Genomic DNA, 5,154 nt, shown 5'->3' with positions numbered 1-5,154 from the left:
TTTTGCAACTACGTGGGAGCTGAGCTGACACCTGGTCAGCCTCCATTCTCCTTTTCCCCTCTATTAAAGTCTTTCCTTGTTCCTCGACCCAGCTCCTTTCCTTTCTTGCGGACCCTCACCCTGGCTCTATGCCAGAATCTCTCAGGCAGCCCCCTAAGAAACAGTTTATGAGACCCTTCCTAGCAGTGGGGAATATGTAACAGAGAATAGCTTGGGAGAAAAGAAGGGGCAAAAATGGTTTTTGTCTCTTCAAAACCCCCTTAACCTTTTTTTTTGTTGTTCTTGTTTGTTTTTTGAGAACTAAAACCTACATCCCTGCCTCAGGCTGGAGGTCAAGAGGGGCAGGGAAATGTCTTTGTTCTTTGAGCCCAGGAAATAGCTCGAAGGAATCCTCTAGGCAGAGGTCACAAGATCCATGGAGAGGCCTCAAGATCATTTTAGCACAAAATAAGATTATGAAATTAATCAGAACCTTTAAAAGCTCTGTGCTTGTATTCAGAAGAATTTGACACTTCCTCATTTGCCAGTAAATTAATACACTCTTTCCTTTTCCTCAAAAAAAAAAAAAGGAAAAAAGCTATCCAGGCATTGTGGTGGGTGCCTGTAAGTCCCAGCTACTTGGGAGGCTGAGGCAAAAGAATCACCTAAGCCCAAGAGTTTGAGGTTGCTGTGAGCTGTGACGCCAAGGCACTCTACCGAGGGTGACATAGTGAGACTGTCTCAAAAAAAAAAAAAAGAAAGAAAGAAACTGGTAACCCTGAGGCAGAAGTATTGCTTGAACCCAGGAGTTTGCAGTTGCTGTGAGCTAAGCTGACACCACAGCACTCCAGCCTGAGCAAAAGAATGAGACTCTGTTTCAAAAAAAAAAAATGCCATGGCCCCCAAGCCAAAAGCATGGTATTTCGTACATGATGCCATAAACTGGAGATTATCCTCACCTCCTCTATCCAGCACTTTAATTACTGCAAATTTTTGGACTGCCCTCCTCATGCTGTTAACTATATCAAAACAATCAGTAGCTAGACTGAAACTGGACCCACACGTTTCTCCACTTACTAAAATTGATTCAAGATGAATAAAAGATCAAAATCTAAGGCATAAATCAATAAAAATCCTCTAAGAAAGTGTGGGGAAAACACTCGAAGCTAGTGGCCTAGGGAAAGACTTTATGAAGAACACTCCAATAGCAATTGCAATAACAATAAAAATAAACAAATGGGACTTAATTAAACTGAATAGCTTCTGTACAGCTAAGGAGACAACAACTAAAGCAAATAGACAGCCATCAGAATGAGAACTCAAGCAACAACAACAAAAAGTGAGCCAACAATCTCTTGTATCAATGGGCAGGTAACATGAATAGAACCTTCTCTAAAGAAGACAGACAATGGCTAACAAGCATATGAAAAAATTCTCATCACCCCTAATTATCAGAGAAATGCAAATCAAAACCACCCTGGGATATCACCTAACTCCAGGGAGAAGGGCCCACATCACAAAGACTCAAAGGTGCAGATGCTTAATGGTGTGGTTGTGGAGAGAAGGAAACGCTTTTACACTGCTGGTGGGACTACAAACTAATACAACCCTTTTGGAAGGAAGTATAGAGAATCCTCAAAGAACTCAACTAGACCTCCCAATAGATCCTGCAATCCCATTACTGGTCATCTACCCAGAAGAAAAAAAATCTTTTATCATAAGGACATTTGCACTAGACTGTTTATTCCAGCTCAATTTACAATTGCCAAAATGTGGAAACAACCTAAATGCCCACCAACCCAGGAATGGATTAACAAGCTGAGGTATGTGTATACTATGGAATACTATACAGCCTCTAAAATGATGGTGACTCTACATCTTTTGTATTAATTTGGATAGAGTCGAAATACATTCTTCTTAGAAAAGCATCAGAAGAATGGAGAAGCGAGAATCCAATGTACTCAATTCTGATATGAGGACAAATGATGCTAGTACATGGTGGGAGGGGGGTGGGGAAGAGGAGAGATGGAGGTATGGGGCCATGGTGTGTGACATACCTCTTAGGGACAGGACACTAGTAATAGAGGGACTTCACCCAGAAAATGCAAGCAGTATAACCTGGCTTATTGTACCCTCAACGATTCCCCAACAATAAAAAATACAAACAAAATCATCAGTAACTAAAACCTAAGGTACTTTTAAGGGTACTAGTAAACCATTTCTGCCTTATCCTGTACTTATGTCACATACAGGTACATATATTTTAAAATAAAAGTTGATACACATACATAGATTTAATCTTAATACAGAACTTTACACTTAGGCACAAAAAATGTCATTCTTTTAGTTTTAAACTTTCTAAGGGTTGAAGACACTTTTTTTCCATCTCTCTCTCTCTTTTTAAGAGTTTTCAGTTTTAATTTAACTAATCAAGGCTTGCGTTTACTTCTTAAAATAAAATAGAAACAAAGCAAGTAGCTTTATAAATCAAAGGAAACACAATTTTACAATAACTTAATTATTTCATTAAGTTGAATATACATGTGTAACAAAAGTCAATCACAACCCTAGAAGTTCTAAAATTTTTGGTCACATTATATGTAACGTGGGCTATTCTTAATTGGCTGTGAAGATATAAAATACTTTTAACACTTACATTATTTGAGTTATATGAAATGTGTCTCCTTTATTTTGATTTCTCCTTTTATTTTGAGGGATAAAAAGCCCAAGATGAAATATCACCGCTAAGCCAGTTTGCTAAATCCAGCTATGGGTGATGCAGAGGGTTTTGTCAGACATGCATTCAGCTGATGCTTTTGACCACCAAGTCTCAGATGAGGTAGCAAAGCAAAAGAGTGAAATCTTTCTCCCATCTTCTTAGGATTCATTAGGTTATCACACCTACAAGGTAGCTGTGCTGCCTTATTATTTTGTTTTATTTTATTTTATTTCATTTCATTTTTTGAGACCAACTCTCACTCTGTCACTCTGGGCAGAGTGCCACGACATCATCATAGCTCACAGCAACCTCAATCTCTTGGGCCTGAGCAATCCTCTTGCCTCAGTGTCGCAAGTAGCTGGGACTATAGGCACCCACCATGATGCACAGCTAGTGTTTCTATCTTTAGTTTCTATTTTTAGGTCTCACTCTTGCTCAGGCTGGTCTCAAAACTTGAGCTCAAGCAATCCACTCCCAGAGTGCCAGGATTTCAGATGTGAGCTACCACACCTAACCTATTGCTGCCTTATAGATGGCTTATCTGATTTATCTAAAAGAACTTTGAGCCAGACAGCAATACTTATATTTTTAAAAAATGTTTGTTGGCTGGGCCTGGTGCCTGGCACCTGTAATCCTAGCATTGTGGGAGGCAGAGACAGGTAGATTGCTTCAGATGGGAGGTTGAGACCAGCCTGTGCAAGAGTAAGACCGCCTTCTCTACTAAAAAAAAAAAATTATATATATATACACTAGCTGGACATGGTGGTGCATGCCTGACGCCTGTTGTCCCAGGTACTGGGGAGGCTGAGGCAAGAGGATTGCTCAGGCCCAAGAGTTTGAGGTTGCTGTGAACTACAATAATGCCATGGCACTCTATCCAGGGTGACAGAGTGCCCTGGATATAAAATATATATGTATGTTTGCTATTTTCTGGGACCCTAAGAGGCTACTTTTCCCTGTGCCATTCTTCACAAATAACTGAAGTCCACATTAGCTATTAGCTGTTCCCAGGGCAATTAAGACACCATGAAGCTTCTGGCCACAAAACCCTCTGAAGGTGACTTTATTCCTATAGGACCATGATCTGCAGTCAATGCAGCACCTCCAGTTAGCCCAGTGAGTTGAGGAAGTTCCCGAATGATAACACCAGCATCAGGACACACTTGATTTCTTGTTTTGTCATGTTGTATGAAAGCTGCTGCTAGGGTGGCACAAGGTCCCCAAACCTCAGTTTACTAGGAACTTGTGGGTCAACAACAAGGAATACTTCTTGCCACCTTTGTAGTGTTTTCTGAAACTTACACACAGGAAGAACGTCATAAAATTCACGTGCAAGATAAAAGCTGTATCCTTAGCTGTGTTCCACCAGGGCACTCTACTGAGGGAGATAAAGTGAGACTTGTCTCTACGAAAAAAAAAAAGCTGTATCCTTTTGGAACGTCTCACAGATCTCAGGACCTGAAAATGGGAATCCTAAACCTAGTGACACCTTTCATATGTACTGGGGAGCCAGCATTTCGCTCTAATGGGACCTTTTTCTTCAGTTAGTATCAGCACTTGAATCTTATTTAATTTTTGACTCAACTCCACCAGATGTTTTGAAATGTCACAGTTTTCCAGTTTTCCCACACTGACTGATGATGTGGGCCCCGTTCCAGCAGCTGGAAAGCTGTACTTTTTCCAGTTCATTCACTAATGAACCAGTTCCCTAGTAACTCCCCAAAGATCTGACTTATTTCAGGTGAAGTAATCAAGTCTCCTTTTTCTTCTAGCATGCCATGGTACATAGGTATAATAACCTAAAAACCCTCCGTGGGCCACAGCGCACAGTGGCCCCAAGCTGGACCTCACTGGGACTCTGACACCCAACTTCGTAGGTGCCCATGCACCGCCCTGGGACTGGGGATTGAGGACGTTACTGAGAAGAGGACACACCCCAGAAGCTCTGTCTCTCTATTTAAAGTCTTGATTCTTTCATTCATATAACACACTCTCTACCATGGGCAAGTCATTCTTAACTCCTCAGGAAAGCCACTCTGGTTTTCCTATGGAACATCGCTCTTCTGCTGCTGCTGGCTCACCTGTCCTCCACACCCTGACTTAAGCATGTGGCCCAGGAAAGAGCCAAGTAGCACCAGCACCAACAGGGCTGGGAAAACCACTTTCCTCCAAAGAGGATGAAGGGGAGCAGGTCCTAGAAGTGGGAGCACTGACAACGTTCTGTGAGCCCTGGATCCAGCCAGCCTTGCAGCCAACAGACTTGTGTCATAGAGCAGTGGTCCCCAACCTTTTTTGCACCAGGGACAGGTTTCATGAAAGACATTTTTTCCAAAGACCTAAGGGATGGGAGGGAGGTGATTTGGGGATGATTCAAGCACCTAACATTTATTGTGCATTTTATTTCTATTATTATTTCCTTGTAATACATGTATAATGAAGTCATTATATAACTCAGT

At 41.5% G+C, this 5,154-nt stretch overlaps 1 pseudogene; it reads right to left on the bottom strand.

Moving 5' to 3' along the window:
- Positions 1–2,723: 2,723 nt before the first annotated feature.
- LOC128575600 (protein arginine methyltransferase NDUFAF7, mitochondrial-like) lies at positions 2,724–4,473 on the bottom strand (annotated as a pseudogene).
- Positions 4,474–5,154: the final 681 nt, after the last annotated feature.

Source organism: Nycticebus coucang, chromosome 2, assembly GCF_027406575.1.
Source record: "Nycticebus coucang isolate mNycCou1 chromosome 2, mNycCou1.pri, whole genome shotgun sequence".
Lineage (NCBI taxonomy): Eukaryota > Metazoa > Chordata > Mammalia > Primates > Lorisidae > Nycticebus > Nycticebus coucang.
The sequence above is the reverse complement of the archived record's forward strand: the minus strand, read 5'-3'. Positions and strand labels throughout refer to the sequence as shown.